Raw genomic sequence first — 21,191 nt, 5'->3', positions numbered from 1 at the left:
CTTGCTTGTCCTCCCTTTGCCACCTCATTCTGTTGCTGCTAAGGACCCAATAAGAACATATGAACATTAGCAGTTACCTCACTACAGTAGTGTTTCAGTTCAGATATTTGTTATATTTTTTCACCAGTCCTGGGGCTTGAACATTGGGCCTGCCCACTCTCCCTGAGCTTTTTTTGCTCAAGGCTATTATTCTACCATTGGTGCTACAGGGACACTTCTGGCTCTCTCTATTTATATGGTACTGAGGATTGGAAACCAGGGCTTTGTGCTTATTAGGAACGCACTCTACCACTAGGCCACATTCCCAGGCCTTTCACATTTTTAAGAACAATAATTTACTGTGTATGTTATGTCAATTGTGGGTTAAGGAAATACTCCAGAAAAGAATTGTGGACACATGTAATGGATTTTATTACTGAGCACTGGTGGCTCACACCTGTAATCCTAGCTACTCAGGAGCCTGAGACATGAGGAATGTGGTTCAAATCCAGCCTGGGAATGAAAGTCTGTGAGACTCTAATCTCCAATTAACCACCAGAAAACCGGAAGTGATGGTATGACTCAAGGGGTAGAGTACTAGCCTATAGCTGAAGCGCTCAGTGGCAAAACCCAGGCCCAGAATTCAAGTCCTTCTTCTGATCTCCCCCCACCAAAAAAAGAAATATATTATATTAATCTTGTTGGGACATACTGAAATGTTAAATTAAGAAGGTAAATATACATAATTTTAGAAAGTGCTCCTTATTGCTTTAAGATCTCAGTAATGATCATTGATAAATATTCAGCATTACTCATGATATTACACATGACATCCACTGGAGGGAGATTCCTTGCCAACAGTAGCTGTGTAGCTTGACCTCTGAGGACTCAGATGAACTTCTTACAACCCATATTTACATGATGTCATAGCCCAGAGTACCTCAAAGGAAAAGAGAAAAAAAATGTAACAAACAACACTTCAGTAGACTCATGACATAGGGGGGAAATCAAACAAAGAAAAAGACCAGACCTACCTCTTTTTCTTTCATTTTTTCTTCTTTCTTCTTCTTTTTTTTTTATTCTGGTCCTGGGTCTCAGGACCTAGAAACTGTGCTGAAACAACATTTGTGCTCAAGGCTAGTTCTCTGTTTCCTTAGCCACAGTACACCATCTCTCTTTTCCCCCCAGACATTGGAATCTGTTTTGTAATGGGAAAGAACATGTACACAAACTCATATGTCCAAGCTCATGAGAAATCTTTATGTCCTAGGCACATGTTGTCAGGAGTGGGGTAGCCCCCAAAGTTTTGAACCAGAAGAGAATCTCCTCTTCATACACCCTGAGAGGAATGTATGCTGAGGTAATAAAGATGGAAAAAACTAATCTGGGAAACCAAATTATGAATGGAAGATATTCAATTTGGTTCCAAAAATGCACTAATGATTTTTAGGAAGAGAATGAGACCTCCCAATCTTCCCTAATTTTCTTCATGTCCTATCTGCTTTGGATTTTCCAGAGCTACTATTAGAGGATAGAGTTTGTGGTGTTCTGCAGCAGGTGTTCCAGGGATCCTGGAGTTTGTGCACTTCAGAGGCTCAGAGCAAGACAAAAGATTAGAAGAACAGCAGATGCAGTTAAGACTCCAGAGAATCAGCTCAAAAAAGGATCTTCTATGATTCATAGGACCAAGGTAAATCTTGATGTTTACTAAGCATTCATCAGAATCTATAAGTCTTTGATGTTTTCTGGTGCCTCATGCTATAATTCTAGGAATTCAAAAAGGCTGAGACCTGAGAATAGCAATTCAAATTCAGCTATGGCTGAAAATTTTGTTTACTCTAATCCCCAATTATGTGCCACAAAACAGGAAGTAGACTCTTCATTCAAACTCCAAGAGCACTAGCCTTGAGCCACAGAGATCAGGTACAGATCCTAGGCCTTGACTTCCAGTCCCATAAAAAATAAACAAACAAACAAAACAAAAACAGAAACAAAAAATCACCAGCTGTCCAGCTGTAAGAAAACAGATTTTCATCATCATAGGCATGGAACCACTAGCCAAGGGCCAGTGCCTCTCCCATCTCTACTACACTTCTTCCCCTAGAATATTCAGGGTGACCTTCACCAAACACCACATTTCCAATATCAAACTCAGACTGTGACACTGGAAAGAGGGCTAGTATCTCAGTGTGCAGAACATGTCCAAAAGCATCCTGGGATGTGCAAAAGAACTCCAGAACTCCAGGTAAAAGAGAATGAAACAACATATTCCAGGAGAGGGAAGAGCAAAGGAGGCCTTGGGACACAAAACATGTATTGTGGCAAATGGGATCTCTCAGGAGAATCACCTAACAGGCCGATGTACCTCAACACACAATATTTGCGATTGGGACAAAACATTGGGAAGGTAGTGCCACGGACACACTATAAAGTATTCTGAATTTCACACAGGGATTTGCCATCAATCTTCCCCTTGGTGGAGACAGACTTTTCTATTTTCTTATATTTTTCTGTTACAGACTCACTGAAGATGGGCTTTCCCTCTTCCATCAAAGGCACCAAATTTGTGACTCATTTCTACTGTCCCCTTTCTATATTGCAGGGCACTGGTGCATCCTGAGTGAGACCCCACGGCCAGCTAGTCCCGGACCTCAGGTGGGAGGAGAGCCCTTGAAGCCCACAGCCCTGCATGCACCTCAGGACAAGGAGGCTGCAGGTGGCTGCATGAGGAACACATAAGGAAGAGTGGGAACTGAGCGACTCTGAATCAGCTCCCAACTCTAGGCACAATGGAGAGTGAGGACTATGTCCTTTGTCATTGGAAAGGGGACTTGTGGCCTGCTAAGGTGTTGTCCAGAGCAGGGACTCAAACACACAATGAAGGGAGAGAGGGATCACTCTTAGATGTACAAATCCTCTCTGTGGAAAAGGTGCAAGTGAGAAGCACAGATGTAAGGCCCCTCACAGAGGCTGGGACTGAAGCCATTGTGTCCTCAGCAGGATTGTGCTTGAGGGCCAATGAGTTTCCAGGAGATGCTCTGTACAGGGACTCTGGCCCACCAGGCCAGGCTAGTGCCCACACAGAAGCACTTAAAGTAGCATTGGAGATTCTGTCTTCCAGAAAACTAGCAGGGCAAGGAACCCCTGTGGAGTCTCCACAGTCAGAGCCAGAGGCACCAAGGGCTCAGCCTGGCCCTGGCCCTTGCACTGACAAGAAACAGCCCAAACGCAAACTGAATTCTGAACCAAATCTGGGGAAGAGAGCATGCTTACCATCCCATCACATGTGCCATGCTGGCAGTGAGCATGCTCTCCCTGATGAGCAGTCCGTGGCACACACAGCCACTGCTGCTTCTGCACATGAAATGCAAGCTCAGGTATCAGAAAGCTCCAGTGTGAGCTCCCTAGTACCAACAGTGAAGGGAGCCATTAATCCATCACAGAGTGAGAAAACCTTGGGGGCCCCAGCACCCAAGTCCTCTGGGCACCCTAGCTCCTGGAAATGTCGATATGCTAAAGCTCAATTTCCAGGTCTATATATGCAACCAGTTGTGGTCCTCAGCAGGCTCAAAGACCAGAGCCAGAAAGGTGAGGATGCTGGTGAAGGGATCAAAGTATGTGATCCCCACAGGTTCACTATCTCCCCAAAGGGCATGGAGGATTCTGCCAAGAGTGCCTCCCAGGCAGGCTTGCCAGGGGCTGGGGCCTCCTCTGTGTCCCCAAACTCATGGATTCCCCATGCTGTCTCTACTGCAAATAGAAAAAGGAAGTGCCAGCCAGCAGGTGTTAACACAGGAGCAAAGAAATGTAAAGTTCCTAAGACATCCAATGAGCCTAAGGTCACTGGTACCAAGAAGGCAAGTGAGAAACGAAAAGAAACACAAAGCAAAAGTGTGGCTCCCAGGAGCAAGGCACCCCTCATTGAAACAGGAATGCTGGTGTGGTTTTATCTCAGAGGTTATCCATTTTGGCCATCTGTGGTACAAAGTGTGGACCAAACAAAAAACTCAGCCAGGGTGCTGCTGATTGAGCCTAACTTGCTCTCTGAACAGAGAGGCATTCAGGTCCCTCTTTGCAAACTAAAGCCCCTGGAGTGCAGGTCCAAAGACCTCCTTGTGCAGAGAGCCAGCCAGCATTATGGCCTTGGTGTGGCCTGGTGCTTGTCACTGATTACACACTATCAAGAAGTGGTCGCATCAGGAAATTTCAAGGGTTCTTTTCTGGACTACTTGTCAAGCAATGGTCATTTCCTAGTTGCAGAGACCTTTGAAGAAACTGAGCAAAAGGTTCATTTTCCAGTGGTAAAGTACCCCAACCAGGGCGACTCTGAAGAGAAAACATTTCAGGATGGAAAAAGTACCCTAGGCAAGGGGAATTTCCCAGGGTGTGTAAATGGAAAGATGGAGAAAGAGAAGAAAGAGGGGACAGGGGAGGAGCAGAAGATTTATGAGTGGGCAAATTCTGAGAAGGAGGAGGAGAAAGAAATGGAGGACATGGACAAGAATTGGAAAAAAGTGATTGAGGAGGAGAGGGAAGAGGAGGACAAGAAAGATATGGTGAATGAATTGAAGGAAGAGGAGAAAGTAGAAAAGGAGACACAGAAAGAGGAGGAGATAGAGGAGGAAAGAAAGGAGGTGGAAGAGATGGAGGAGAAGCAGGAGGAGGAGAAGGAAGAGGAGGACAAAAAAGCAGAAGAGAAAGAATTAGGGGAGGAGAAGTTGGGGAAGGAGGAGAAAGAGGAGGAAAGGGAGAAGCAAGAGGAGAAAGAAGAGAAGGAGCAGCTGAAGAAGCAGGAGTTTCATGATGTAGAGAAGGATGAGATAATGGAACAGAAAGAATTAGAGGAGGATAGGGAGATGGCAGAGATGGTGGAGGTGAAGATGGATAAAACGGAGAAGAGGAAAGAGGAGAACATGGAAGAGAAGCAGGGGGAGGAGTTGAGGGGGAGGATGTAGGCCATGAGAAGAAGCGAGATGATGAGGAGCAGATAGAGAATGGAGAGGAGGAGGATATGAAGATGGAGGAGTTAAAGTTTGGAAAAGGGGAAGAGGAGCAGAAGGATAATTTGGGGAATGAAGAGAATGTGGGGCAGAAAGAGGAAGAGAAGATTGAAGAGGTGATGTTAAAGAAAGAGGATGAAGAAAAGGAGAAGGAGCAGGTGAAGGAAGTGGAGGAGGCAGAGGAGAAGATGGAGGAGGATGAGGTGGAGGAAGAGGAGGAGAAGGAAGATGCAAAAAGTAAGACAATGTTAGAGAAGAAGAATGATGAGGAGGAGGACAAAAAGCAGGAAGAGGAGGAGGAAGAGGAGGAAAAGAAGGAGGAAGATGAGGAAGAAAAGGAGGAGATTAAGGAGGAGGAGGAGGAGGAAGAAAAGGAGAATGAAGAAATGGGGGAGAAGAAGGAGGAGGAAAAATAGGAAGAGAAGGAGGAGGAGGAGAAAGAGCAGATCAGATATTTCAGAATGATTCTGTCAGACAACTACTACGTGCATACATGAGAGGCAGACCCTCTCATAGTTCTTTAGATTTATATTGATTTGCCCTCTATTTGACCTGTTCCAAAGTTCCATAAATTGAGAATTTACAAAAACTGAATCTTCCTTTTTTTTCAAATAGTTCTTAGCATGGCATTTTCTTTAGTTCACCATCTGGTTCTCAAATTAGTCACAAGTTACTCATTCTATAGACTGCAATCTCTTTGTTTCCCTGAGATTAAGCAGCAGAGATGGTGAGACCTCGTGTAAACTTTTACAGAAACATCCATGGCATCATTCCTTCTTCCAAAGGGACAAGTACACATAAAGAGTTGGATCTCTAATGTCCTCCCTGTATATATTTGGGGAAGAGTCCTGAATGTTGAAACAGGGGACAAAGCTATTTTCCTTGATAACCTTGCAATCCACCTTCAAAAACACACCTTTGGAGTCCATCAAAACACTGACTTATTGTGTTACTGCTGTGCTATTACTAAGGCAAGGGGAATTTACAGCCTGCACAGGCCATATTTCAGCCCAAGCAGGAGCAATTGATCGATCTACTCTTGAAATGCCATTTGTGAGAAGGCCCTTCCTCAAGGATTGAACGACTTCCTGAGGGTGGTCAGGGACACAGGCCCTCAACCGACCTGACAGCAGACTTGTTTCCCTCCATAGTGTCATCTGTCCCTATAAGTAACACTTTGAGTCTTCCAGATCTCAGGGGCTGCCCAGCCGCTGGAAGCCCCAACTGCCTGCTGAGGAGCCCATCCACCTGGTGCCTTGTTAGGCACACTGAATGCCTGCAAATGGGCTTTTGTCTGTCTAAAATCATGCAAGATTTCTGTTTTGACTTTCTAGTTTGCACAACAGAAATGTAGCCTAATCTGTCATCAGAAATGAAAACTCTCACGGTGACTGGGAGTACCGCACAAGGTCAGGGTCTGCAGAATTTACCCTGGACATCACGCACTCCATATCACTCAGTGGAGCCCCTGGACAGATACGAGTGGACAGACACTCTAAAAGTATGTGAAGTGAAGCCCATGTTTAGCAAACTATTGTGAATGATGGTTTCTAGAGAAAAAATATGAGCAAAGCTAGTTTATTTCAAAAGCTCTATGTGGAAACTAAGTTTCACTAGTTTCAAGGGATTATGGAAGTGTTGTAGGAATATGGCTATTTTCATGACATTTGGCGACCTATGCTGATGGTGTGAATTCTTGAGCAATTTATAAACTTACAGTCTGCATTCTCAACAAAACCAAAGTGACTTTCACCCTGAATATTGGTTGTACAGTATGGGGGAATATAACTATATCTCATCCTTAAGTGCTGCACACAAAACAAAATGTATGAACTCTCCTCCAGAAAACCCAAACCTGGGAAACGATGAACTTTTATTTAGCGTTTTGATGTTTGTAACGAACTTTTGTGTTGTGTTTAATAAATATGTCCATTCTTTTTTCCTGTTGTGGATTTGTGCACATGTGACTTCCAGAATGTATAGTCATAGGTGAAGTCCTCCTTCCCCTGGTAATAGTTGTGAGGATCAGAATAACTCCTTGCTCTGTAAGAGCTTTATCTTTCAGTCAGCATGCCTTGTTTTTCCTCTGTGGAAGCTAGTTGCTGAGTTGTACATAACATCCAACTTCAGCTTTCCTATAGCCAAGTGTAGACTCCAAAGATCTCATTTATTCTTGTGTTCAGTAAGTCATTCATTGTGTCCCTCCCTCACTCACTCATAGGTCCAGAAATCCAGAGATGATAAATGTCTTTCTACCCTGTGCAGTAGCCAAGGTGACCTGTGCTAGACCTCAAACGATCATCTGTTCCTAGTGTAACGTGTGCTTGTGTGAAGTGAAATCCCCAAGAATCACTCACACTCAGCTCATGGACTTAGGAGACTCATTCTCAATCCCCTGCTCCTTGTGTCAGTGGTTAAACATCAGGGTCTTCTGCTCATGGTTGGATGTTAGTGCCACATTGAACCAACATATACAGGGTTCTCCCAGGTCTCTCTATCCACAAATGAGGATATCTAAAGAGGTTGGAGCCTTCATTGAATTCTATGTAAGAATTTCTGACAAAGTTTTGTAGACATAATTTGCTTACAAGGCATAATATTCCCTGTGCCAAGTTTTTATTTTTTTCCAGTCCTGGGTTTGGGCTCAGGGCTTGAGCACTGTCCTTGGACTTTCTCAAGGCTAGAACTCTACCACTTGAGTCTCAGCACCACTTCCAGCTTTTTGCTATGTATGTGAGGTATCGAGGAATCGAACTTGGGTCTTCGTGCATGCTAAGCAAGCACTCTACTGCTAGGCCAAACTCCAGGCCTCATGTGCCAACTATTTTGCTTGCTAAAAAACTCTCTTCTCCAGAATCCTCTGAACCTCTGTATCTGGTTCAGTGCACTACCAGCCATGAGCTTGGATCGAGTGAGTGCCAAGCTTGGTCTCAACCCTCATGTCTTTGGTACAATGAGCTCCTCTGACTTTTCTACTCACAGACCGCTACCAAACTCTTCACCCTTCCCTCACTTTTCTCGTCCTTGCCTATTCCATGAATCCTCTGGGCCTCATGACATGGCTGAAATCAGTGTAGAACAAAAATCCCTGCCCACCTTTGAAGGAACTCAAGTTACCCCTTCCAGACACCCTTTAGGTGAGCTCTAGTTAATTTCTATGAATGAAACTTTATAACTAGGGAATACTTTCCTTTACAGCTAAGGCATTCATTTTGTCTAGGTTTGCTTTCATGGAAAAGGAAATAAGTTATCTGTAGAGACACTGAGAAGTAAAGCCATTGGTTATAAAACCTTCAACTTGGCCCTTGTTTTTACTGTTACCTTGGAAGCATGACCTTCCACTACATGTTCTCAGTCCTTACAATAGTGCAACCAATCACTGATTTATTCTCTCCAAATATCTTTGTAATTCCATTTCCCATCATCATGTTTATTTGGTGAAATATGCACATAACAATTATGTGGTGACAACACCACTGGTCATGTCTACCACTCCCATGCTTGATTCAGTCTACCACCTGTGCAAAGGCCTCCTCTTCAATGCCCTGGCACCTGCTCTCTCCCTGAAGATCTTGGTTGTCAGCATTAGCAGGGATTTTCCTAGCAGCCCCTGCCTGAGAGACTACAACAGGAGACTGAGGCAGGGGAACTTGTCCTCAGAGCAAAGTCAGTGAATGCCTGAGCCCCAACCCTAGCTAGTCTAGCCCTCTTAGTACTTACCCATACCTAGGCCCACCAAGTACCCTTATTTCTGGCCTTCAGTCCCCTCTTCAGCCTGCCACCCACAATCCCACTCTGCAGGGCCTTCTGCTTTCCCATTTTCTCTGGCTTAGCCTCCAGGAGCCTCATTAGCTTGCACATTATGACTTTAGTCAACTGCCTCAGATGCCCTGGGCCCAGTGCAGCTGTTCTCTAATTGGTCGAGTAAAAGCACTGATGCTGGAGTTCCTGTGCCTGAGGATACATTGCCACTGGAATCTCAAATACCATGGAACCCCTGGTGTACACAGCTCCTTGCTGTGAGGGGTGTGACAGTAAGCTTAGAAGTATGTGGCTCAGAGAACTTGATGGATTGTGAGAAAATTAGTGCCTCCTCCTTCCCGTGTTCCCTGTACTCCCTTCCCCTGCTTTACCTTATCACATCTCTCATACTCTACTTAACCTGCCCTTTTCTTTCCTTTTTTTTGTTTCTTTTCTTTTTTTGTGGGTCATGGGGCTTGACCTCTGGGCCTTGGTGCTGTTCCTGAGCTCTCCAGCTCAAGGCTACCTCCCTACCCTGATTATAAAGATTTACTATTTGGCTCATATATAGTAGCTACCTCCAAGTTGAAACCAGGAGGATTACAATTATTAGAGATAGATAATCAAGTTGTTTTACCAATAGAATTACCTGTCCATATGTTAATTTCAAGCCCCACTTCCCATTTTCTAGTGGTTAATTGGAGATAAAAGTCTCAGGTCTTTTTGTGCCTGGGCTGGCTTTGAACCTTGATCCTCAGATCTCAGCCTCCTGAGTAGCTAGGATCATATGCGTGAGCCACTGCACCTGGCTCCTTTTCTTTCTTTTACTTTGTGTACCTTTGCTCTCCTTTTCTTCCTTTTCTTTTTCCTTCGTCCTTCTTTTTGATATTGTTTTAGAAGTGGGGCATGAACTCAGGGCCAGTGTACTATCCATTAGATTTTTGATTCAAGACAGCTGCTTTTGAATATGAGGCACACAAACGAGCTTTTTGCTCCTTAATTGAAGGTAGAATCTCATGGACATTTCTTCCTAGAAGTTTTTCAACTAAAAATCTCAGTTCTCAATCTCCTGAGTCACTTGTGTTATTGGTGTGAACTACGGGTACCTTTTTATTTTAATAGATGAAATGAGGCTTGGTGAAAGTCATTGTTTGTGGAGAGTTGTTGGGGTCTGGGCTATATGTTGGGACCCTTTGTGTTGGGTCCCCTACTTTTCCTGTGGGACCCCCTTGTGCCCTAAGTGAGAACCAGGGTCTGGATCACTGCAGAGTGCCTGGAAAGTGATCAGAAGACATGCCTGATGAGAGATGTTCAAATACATAAATGGAGATTCAAGCACAAACTTATTTGGGAACATTTGGCATAAAGCCTAGAGACAGTGAAAATAAATGCATGACCAGGAGTTGGTCTGTCTGGGCCTGAACGCAGCTACCAGAATGGGAGGGGAGGGGAGATCTGCAATTCTTGATTACAGTCTGAATTAGACAGACTTTGAGCTGTTGATGTGGGGTGAGACAGTTCAAGTCTAAATCACAGCACTTTCCCTAAGTTCCTCTTGACCTTGGCATATCCCCTCACCTTTCATTGCCTTGGATTCCCCTGTAGGAGAGAATACATGTACTAACTTCTCTGGGTTGTTACAGCATATAATCACCAAAACTGCTGGCACTGTTTGCTGATAGCAATCCTGGGATAGGATACTGACCCAATCTACAGAAGACTGGGTGAAAGAGATAAGGAGAGTTTAAGATGTGTGCATTCCCAGCTGACCAGGCCAGAGCAAGCTGTGTGTCATGTCACAGGGGTCAAAAGCAGTCATTCCTCCTCAACTGGTGGAGCTGTGGTGTGGCTTGGTTGCTCTGAAGAAGATGGGAGAGGAGGGAGAATCAAATGTCCCAGATGGGTGAGTGTGCCTGCTCTGCTGGTCAGGTGCAGGGTTCCAGTGTGTGTGAAGAGAGCCCCCCACCAGCCTCAGGCAAGTGTCCTGACTCCAATCTTGCTAATCTAGGGAAAAGAACCCACCCACCCCTCACTGTCTGGACTTATTCTGAGGCTTTAAGAGCACACGAGAGCCTCCTATGAGAGCAAAGGAGGCAGCACTGGAGCCCATGTGGACAGGGTGACATTCGGCCTATTTGGAGCTGACTCCTTCCATGGGAGCTCTGGAGCCAGATCTCAGTCTCAGCCCTGCATCTGTTGCTCAACTGATGAATAAACTGGACAAGATGCTTAACCTCTCCTGGTCTCAGGTTCTTTTTCTTCTGAATCTTTAAATGAGGCAAATCAGGCCGTTGTCTCTGTGAGAATTCAGGGAAAAATGAAGACCCAAGGTCTAGCCTAGGGATAGCAATTATTAAGAGGATTTTGTGAGGCCTTAGGATCAAATGCTCCTGCACAGGGCCAGGAATGTGGTCTAGTCATAGGGCACTTACCCAGCATGCAAGAATCCCTGAGTTCTATACCTTGGTATCACATACACAGAAAAGGCCAGAAGTGTACTGTAGCTCAAGAGGAAGCTTAAGAACAGTGTACAGACCTTGAGGTTAAACAGCTGAGTAGGCAAAAAAATCTCCAGTATCAAAAGCTCCCTGTCACTGCAAATGTTTATTTTCCTTTGTGGGGCTTGGTTTCCTCATTTGTGAAGTAATTGCATTACTCTAGGGCTATGAGCTTCTTTTCTGTCTTAAGGAAGAAGTTTTCACGTGTATCCATAGCTCCTCTCACACCATGGTCCTGCATCCTCTGTTCTCCAACACTTAAACTGTGTTTGGCTATTTCTTTTTTCCTGCCATGTCTTTGATGACCTTCATGTCCTTTGCCCTGGAGATGATGTTCAAGGTAGGAAACCCCGGATATTTTTGGTACAGCAGAGGCTTGAGAAACTGCCTGAATTCCCTATTGTCATGGCTTGGTACTAAGTGGCTATCATACACAATCTTTCATAGATGTAACAAGTCATGTAAACAACCCTCAGCCTAGCCTGGGTTAAGGATTGACATGTTTCAAAAGAAAAATATCCAGGCACTGAAGGCAAATGACTGTAATCCCAGCTACTCCAGAGGCTAAGATCTGAGGATCAAGGTTACAAGCCAGCCTGGTTAGGAAAGAAAGCTTGTGAGATATATTGGGTGGAGAAGGGAGTGTGTGGCTGAGTAAATGTGTGGGGGTGGGGTGGTGGTAGTTCTGTCTTGTGGCTAGATCTCAGGACATGGGCCCTGTGCCTGAGATCTTTTTGCTCAAGGCTAGTACTCTACCACTTTGAGTCACAGCTGCACCTCTGATTTTTGTGGGGTTAATTGGAGGTAAGGGCTTCGCAGTGACTTTTCTGCCTAGGATGACTTTGATCTGGGATGCTCATTTCTAATCACCCTAAGTAGCTAGGATTACAAGTGTGAGCCACTGCTGGCCAGCTATAAGATTCTTCTCTCAAATAAGCCACTCAGAAAAAGGCAGAAGTAAAGCTGTGGCTCAAGTGATAGAGCACTGGATTTGAAGAAGGAAGATCAGGCCTGATGACCAGGTGCTAGGATTCATGACTGACCCCTACATTCATGAGAGTTAGAGCCCAAATATCCATACTAAACCCAGACAATCCTGTGACCCAGATACTGCAGGTAGGAAAGCACCTGGTAATTTGCATTTAATCCAGCACCCAGAGCATCCTCATCCACTGGTCTGGAGACAGGTATTGGGAAGCCCGTTGCCTTCACAATCACAGCAAACCATCTTCAGAGAAAGTTATAGATGATAATCATAATTCCTGGAAATGTCATCAGGAAGAAGATGGGCAGGGAAACTCCAACCCGTGACTGTGTCCAGGACCTCAATAAATTATTGACACAAGGTTAAGCTGTTTGTGATGTGATCATTCCGGACTCGATAAGAGAATTTATGTTGGACTTAGGAATACTAATAAGCATTGCAGTAGAATCAGTTTCATCTTCCTGAAAGATGACAAAGGAAAAGACAAATTCTGGAATTATAGGACTGTAGAAGCATCTTCTCCTGAGGGCATCTTCAGCACTCTGACTCTGCAGTTCTTTCAAAGTAAAATAGCAATAAGATTATCATCTCATCTCTGGCCTAGATCTTTCTAGAAAGATCTAGCAAGCATATGCTTTCTGTGGTTATTGGATGAGAGTTTGCTTCTTAGCACTCTTGGTAAAGGAAATGTGAATCACTTTTAGCATTATTCAGTGTTGTGATCATAACATCATTGTTGGCTGAGTGCTCACACCTCTTCCCCCTCCCATATCTCTGTACCTTGATGGCTGACATCCTTGAGGTGTTAGCCAGTATTTATTTCATAATCAAAAGGCATCTGGCAAAGCTGTGGTGCCCTGTCTGCATTGAGGGACAAATGGACGATGAAAAAGACACATTTTTGGCAAATGTGTGTGTCTACTTGGATCACAAATCACATTTCTTCCCTATATTCCTCTTGGTCTGCACACTCATACTGACTGGGGAGCATGGTCATGCCTATCTGGAGAGACAAGAGGAAAAGAAACATTGAATTTGGTAGAATCAAGCCAGGGCTTTTCTATGGCATGAAATCATATTAGACAAAAATGACCTTTAGCCAGGTCCTTTTCCCTTATGGCCTCACTGTTTTCCCCTCCATCTCTGTCAAACTGTAGTGTCTTGCAGCTCTATTGGGCTGCATGGGAAGTGACTGATCCATTGAGACATCTAAAGTCAAAAAACAACTGAAAAATGTGCATAGAGGGCAGAGTCTGCCAGCAGAAGCAGCCATGCTTAGGGGTAAGAGGTAAATACCGAGGTTGCTTCCACAAGGCTGTAGCTACATCCTCCATTTCTCTGTGTTCTCTGGGTGGGACAGCCAAGACTCCATTTCACAATGCTTAGTGGTTCCTGTCACTGAGTTCGAATTTTATTTATCTTGGATATTTCAGCTGAATCTGTCTGCTCACTGAGGACACAGCTGAGGCCCTCCTCATTCTGTGGTTCCCACAGCCTCTACCCCTTGTAGCAGATGTCTTTCCTTTCATAGCAGGGTCTGAAATTAAAACTTAGCCTCTGAAGATTGGCCTGGATGGTGTATGGCTTGAGCTCATCCCTGAGCCTATCTCAGAGGTTTTGGATGATCAAGGCCACCCCAGGCACGTGTGTTTTCAGGCCCTCCTTTGCCAATTGGCATGGTAGTAATGAGATATGGGGATGGAAGCCAGATCCTGTTTTCCCTGGTGTAAATAGGAGTACTTGAGCTGTCAGGATTGTGGCGTGTTGAATTTTCTTGGTTCTGTTACATGTTTAACACTCTCATTGATGCCCTCATTTCACAAAATGTTAGGATTGTTCAACCTATTTTGAATCTGAAACCAAGGAAGCTTTGAGTGATGTGGGGTTTACCCAACAGGCACAGCTTAGAGGGACTGGAAATGGAATGTTCAGCCATTGATAACCAAGAACACAGGGTACTGGCATTAGAAAGGGGTGTCACTCTTTCACAAATCAGTATAGTTCACTTTTTATCCCTCAGAACTTGAAGAATAAGTCCAGCCCCCAAAAGCTGAGCTGAAAATCTTGAAAGGAATATTCTCTTAAACTCACATAGAGCATACTCCTACCGTCCATCTAATACTCAAGAAACCCATCCCATCTGCTATGGTGACTGGACTGACCTGGATTTACCTAATTCCACTTATCAGGGAAGACATTGAGAGGAATGTGAGCCTTCACAGGGAAGGAATTCTACATTGCTAATCTTAGGTCCAGTTAGCATCTTCTGTACATTGGTCAGTTCTCTGAGAAATGAAGTCATAGGAACAGAGAATCTGAGTAGTGTGTCTTAGGGAGAAGCTCCAGGCCCTCTTTTTCCCTGGGTCTCTGGAGTTCCCTTAACACTCACCTGCTCACTGTCTGTTTTCATAGCACATCCCCCAATTTGAAGCATTCTCCCTTGATTCCCCAGAACTCTCACAACGGTGAGTTTCTTTATCAATCAGGTGACCTAATCAACTCCTATCCTCCAGGACTTGTAGAATTCCTGTGGGGAAACCTGGCTTTCTCAGTCCACTTGTGCCACTGTAATATGTATTGAATATTGGCCAGGCACTGTGACTCAAGTTTCTAATCCTACCTATTAAGGAATCTGGGATTGGAAAGATGGCATTTTGAGGCAAGTCTGGGCTGAAACATCCTTGAAACTTCATCAGGATTGATAAAGCTGGGCTAGTGGTGAAGAGAACAAGATGGGAGTAAGTCACACTTGGAAGGAGAGAGAGTGGGTGAATGCAACACTGAGGCTTCATCTACAGCATCAGGCTATCCCAGGTTATGCTGAATAGTGGACGCCATTGGATCCTCCGATTCTCAGGGCAGAAATATAAATCCACATGTCCTGCCTCTAAGACAAATTCTTATCCTTGTCTCTATTCTTGCAAAGACGTCTTCCAGTCTTTTTCTCCACAGAGAAGAAGGATAGATAGTACATTTTCTCAGTGGACACACTGTGTTGACATGGATAGAATGTGGGGTGTAACAAAGTCTTCAGACTATTTTTTTCTGCCCTGAAATCACCCTTGCTTCATTTGGAGAGCCTGAACATGGACAGGCATAGTAATTTGAGTCTATAGCTAAGGCATTGGGCCAGCTCAACATTGCTTTGTGAGAAGCTTTGAGGACCCCAGGGAAATTTGCAGGGAACTTCCAAGCATGAGCAAGGTTTTGTGGACAGAGAAGGGCAGTGTCATCTGAAGTGAGAGTAGAGACAAAAGGTGTATGCCTAGGGAACCACAGGAAGTGTAAGGCTGGAGTTGGACTGGGCAAGTGATCTTGAAAGGTCACAAAAAGTACATCAGGTTTTCAGGGTATTTAGAGCAGAGAGTGATATGAAGGGCCTTGTGTGCCTGAGGAAGATGGGAAGCACAGGAGTTTCACAGGAAAGTGATGCTGCAATACCCCTAGCAGTTGTTTGGGAGCAAGGTAGCCACAGAGGGCTTTGGTAACATTTGTGACAGCACCATGGGCTGAAGGAGGGAGCCTTGGGCTAAGTCCAAGCACTGAGGACATCAGTGGGTGAATCACTGAGTGTACTTTAGGGCTTTCTCTGTTTATGTCCCTGGGAAGGCAGAGACCTCCCATGGGAGGCAGACACATTTGATTGTGACACATTCCTGCCACAGAGCACACAGCCCTGGGACCTGGTCATGGTGTTTGGGCAGCAGGCTCCTTCCACATGCTGCTCTAAACTTCTCTGCATGTCTTCTTGAGTGATGAGAAGGGAACAATAAGGGCAAGGGCCATTGAGGGATGTGCATGATAGATTGTATTTGGACATGTGTGGTTTACACAGATGAAAGTATATGTAGACATGGAGTTTGTGTGCATGTGGAAATATATATATATATATATGCACAGAGAGGTTGTACATGTTAGAGTTGAGGTCAGATGGAGGTGTATGAATGAATGCACACAGCGCTGTGTGCACAATCATGATGTTAGTTGTACATAAGAGAATATGGCTGCATATGGATGTGAAGACATCTGAGCATATGTGAGGATGGGCTCCAATGGCAGGATGTGGATATAGTGTCATGTGTCTCTCCGGGTACTCTGTTGACCCTGTACAATTTATTCTATTTTGCTCCTGATCTTCCTGCTGTGTGTAGAAATCATGTGGTGGTCCTGGGCTGACAGGGTCACTCTTCATCTTCTTGTCCACATACCCATTTCCTAGAGAAGACCTGGAATTTGCCTTGAGCTCCACTTCCCTTAGTTCCTACTGTCTCCAGGTACTGAGACTGTGTTCAGAAAGCCAGAGAGGAGCTGAACCCTTCCTTAGCATATTGTTGCTGTTGATAGGCTTTTGGGGTCCCTGGAAATCCACCAACCAGTGTACAGATCCATCTTCAGAGCCAGCATTTGGAAGAGGCTGGTAGTGATAACTCAAGAGTGCACAAGACAGCCAGACTGAGAAGTTACAAGGTATTTATAAGAAGGGGACCCTAAGACAACTTAGGTTCTTAAGTAATTTATTCTGCAGAACAGAGGCCTTTAGAGCTGCAGAGCCTCTCCTGACTCTGTAGGAGACACTGGCTCCCAGTGGTTCCATACTATCCCCACAGTTACCTAAAATAGTGCTTTGGAGAAGCGAAGAACTGCCAGAAATACTTTCTAGAGAGCTTTTTCTGAGACTTTTCTATTTATTTAAAACTATTCATGTGTTGATTTTTACTTCTTCACAGTCTTGTAATGTAGTTCAGATTGGCCTCAACCTTGGGATTCTTCAGCATCAACCTCTCAGCATCTGGGGATTAAATAATGAGCCATTATGCCTACATTATGTCTTTCCCAATGAAAGGTATAAAAAATTCACTACAACCCCCCCCCCGCCCAGTTCTACCTTTAGATCTGATTCTGCCCATGCAGTTTTCATTAGTCAGCTGTTCTTAGTATCGCCCCTAGATTGGTAAGCTAGAGAATTAAGCCAGCCAAACTCAAATTGTGAGTTGAAAAATTGAAAACTGTGGGAGCTGGTTGTCTGTGATTAGTAGAAAATGCAACAGAGAGCTGGGCTTGGTGGCTCACACCTGTAATCCTAGCTATGCAGGAGGCTGAGATCTAAGGATCAAGGTTCAAAGCCAGCCCAGGCACAAAAGGACCTGAGTCTTATCTCTAATTAACCTCTAGAAAACTGGAAGTGGTGCTTGGCTCTAGGGTAGGACGGTAGCCTTAAGCTGAAGAGCTCAGGGACAGCACCCAGACCGAGTTCAAGCCTCAGGACCCACAAAAAAAGGAAAGAAAAAGAAAATGCAACAGAGGCTTTAAAGTTCAGTTTGGAAGAATTACCTCGGGATCAGGGGTTGCATAGTTTCTCAGCCTTTGCCTGGAATGACTTGGAGACAAGAAAGTTCTCCACAGATTCTAGTAAAATGATTCTGCCTGGCCACTGTCTATGGTCACTATCCAGACCCCAGACTTTCATGAGTGAAGGGAAGGAGGCAGCAGATAGGCAAATGCTAAGAAGGCAGGGAGGAAAGTGAACTGGGGTTCCTTTGATCAGTCACTGTGGCTTCTGAGCTGGACACTGTGGGCTGTGTTATCTCCAAGTGTGCCCTCTCCTATCAGGTCAGGCTCTCCATCCCTGGTGCTTACTCTCTGAGTCTTTTCAGTAAGGAAAGAAAATATTCCTCCAGATAGAAACTTGCAGTCTCTTTCAGGGCCCATCTAGCACTGTCTTCCTTGGCCCACATTTCCATGCTACTGATTGCCTGCTAAATCCACACTGTGCAGGGGACACAAAGCCTGGGGAGCTCTGAGAAGTCACTGAGGAGCTGAGGTTGTCTTGGATACAGTCTCTGGCACAGCTCTGTCCAACAATGGATGCTAAGTGGGACTAGGGTAGGAGCCATAGTGAGGTGAGGAAGGCTTTTCTGAGCTCGGGGACAGGGACAGTGCTGACATCAGCTCTGGGAAGCCCTAGCTGTGTTGCAGAAACTGCAGGTTGTGCTAGCTCTAGGCACCAGGTACCAGGGCTAGCTAAGCAAAGCACTCTGCATGACACATTTAGAGACATATGCTTTGACTGAAGAGACCTATTTATGTCAGGATGGGAGCTCATGTGTCTACTTTAATGGACATTTGTCAATGTCTTTTGACAGCGGCCATGAGAAAAGAGTTAGCAGAGAACATGGTTCTTCATCAGGTAGGGACACATGGGTGTTGTGGCCTTACAGATGCTTTATATTCATTATTCCTATCCTGTCTGCTTGCTTCAAATGAATGGGAGAATAAATGAAGGAATGGACCAATGAAGGAAGGAAGAATGAATTTTGGATCCCAGAGAAAATGAATTGTTGTGTGCTGAGTGAATACAAGAATGAAGATTGACACAACAAATCAGAGAAAGGCTGGATAAGTGGGACTGCATTAAACTGCGGAGCTTTTGTATGGCAAAGGACATAGCTAGTAAATTAATTAGGAAGCCTACAGAGTGGGAGAAGATCTTCATCAACCAAACAACGGACAAAGGCCTCATATCTAAAATATATCAACAGCTCAAAAAATTGAATCACTCCAAAACTAATCTCCAAAGTAACAACCATCCCATTAAAAAATGGGCCAAAGACTTAAAGAGAGTCTTCTCTAAAGAAGAAACAAAAATGGCCTATAGACACATGAAGAAATGCTCAACAACATCTCTGGTCATAAAAGAAATGCAAATCAAAACAACTCTAAGATTCCACCTCACTCCAGTTAGAATGGCCAGGATCAGGAAAATGAATAATAACAGATGCTGGAGGGGATGTGGCCAGGAGGGATCACTACTACACTGTTGGTGGGAGTGCAAACTAGTTCAACCACTATGGAAAGCAGTGTGGCAGTGCCTCAAAAGACTAAACATAGAACTCCCCTATGACCCAGCAATTCCACTACTTGGCATTTACCCAACCATCCAGAAACAAGGGCATACTAAATCCACTAGCACAACAATGTTCATTGCAGCACTATTCACCATAGCAAAGATATGGAACCAACCTAGATGTCCCTCACTTGATGAGTGGATCAACAAGTTGTGGTATTTGTACACAATGGAATTCTATGCTGCTGTCAAAAAGAATGACATCGCCCCATTTGTTAGGAAATGGAAAGACTTAGAAAAAATCATATTAAGTGAAATAAGCCAGACTCAAAGGAACTTAGGCTCAGTGGTTTCCCTCATTTGTCATAATCAGTAGAAACCTTGGGCTCTACTAGCAGAGATCTGCAATAGAGCAAAACCGTAATACATAAGGCCATATAGTATGAAGCTAATTGAAAGGACCTCCAGGATATTGAAACAAAAGCCATATAATGAATGATTGTTGTCCTTAATGTACTATGTTGTCTCTCATCTCCTTTGCTGTCCCTTGGTTATCTCATATTGTTATAGTATCTCACTTTGTTATCTGATATATTGAATTTATTTGTATTTGGCTATTTGAAATTTGATAGGGAAGGGGGGAAAACCAAGACGGGTGGGGGGTGTGGGGGGGGAGGGTAATGGGTACCAAGACATGTGAAAGGGTATCAATGTATGTGAATTAATGCACCTTCTATCTGGCAAATATCATGTAACCCTTTTACTAATTACAATAAAAAATAAAGAAAAAAAAGAATGAAGATTGAAATAGTGAGTGAATGAGGAACTGATGTGGATTGCCAGTGAAAAGTGAGTGAGGAAAGGATTAGACAGAAAGTAAATAAACTCATTTTCTATTCAGAAGGCAAGTGATGGAGCTCTGCTTCCTTAGTGCTAGAATTTTGCTGTCACCTTGGGACATTTTATTTTATTACATTTTATTTTTATATGCTACTTTTATATTAACATTAGTAATATAAATGATTCTCCCTTGTTATCCTTCTTCTATTACTCTGTCTTTTAGGACATATTTTATAGTCATTATAAAGCTAAGATACAGAGGAGTTACTGATACATGAGACAGGTAATGAGTACATTTCTTTTTTAAATTTTATTGTCAGGGTAGTATATAGAGGGGTTTTAGTTACATTCATCAGGTAGTGGGTGCATTACTTCTCACACATTGATACCCCTTCTCATGTTACATTTCTTTTTTAGACAATGTCACCTTGTCCTTTGCTCTATTATGGAATTTCCATCCCATTTGAAACCATAGGCGATTTAGTTCATTTTCAACATAGTGTTCAGTGAGTACCACTGCTGCATTTGTCCATTTGTCCCACCATTTCTGTACTTCTCATTACACTCACAATGAATAAAATGGAACAAACAGAAAAAAAGTAAAGAAAGCAAAAACAGCAAAAAGGAACAAAACTTTGGTTTCATATCCATGAGTTCATTTTGACAAATATCATTTTATATGATCACATGCACATAGTCACTGTGCCTTCTGGTATTCAGGTTTTTCCTCTTTCCTTGACTCTTTTTTTCCAGCATTTTTTGTCTGTTGCCCTTATGGACTTAAAGTAGAGGCTAGCTCTGATTTCACAAGTAAGGAGTGACCTCTTCTGGGGATAGCAGTATCAGTGCTATCTGCATCTTCCCTTTATTAATAACTATTGTGTTGCCTGATTTCCACCCCATTCCAGTGTTTATGGGGTCAGATGCATGCAAAGCCCCTTTACAACTCAGCTCAAGACTGAAGCCAACAGGCTAAGCAGGCTCCCCCTGTGTTAACCATCATTGCCCAGTAGAGGCTTTCTAGCCCAAGGGCTTGATTTTAAAATATGAACAAGACAAGAATATTATTAGCATGAAGCCATTGCTTCATGAGCCAACCAGCAGGTAGTGTGGTCTATCCAGACCGCATTGGTGGGTCAGCTTTCTGGGTACCACACAGAGCATTCATGGAGGTGCCCTCCCGGCCTGGGCCACTTATGACTCACAATGGTGTCACCAGGCTTTGGGGCTGCGCCATAGCAGGAGAATGAGGCCAGCCTAGCAACCTGGAGCACGTGACCTCACGCCTTCCAGTTCCCCAGGGA

This window comes from Megascapheus bottae, chromosome X (assembly GCF_031878675.1).
Source record: "Megascapheus bottae isolate mThoBot1 chromosome X, mThoBot2.hap1, whole genome shotgun sequence".
Classification (NCBI taxonomy): domain Eukaryota; kingdom Metazoa; phylum Chordata; class Mammalia; order Rodentia; family Geomyidae; genus Megascapheus; species Megascapheus bottae.
This window is presented reverse-complemented; position numbering follows the sequence as displayed.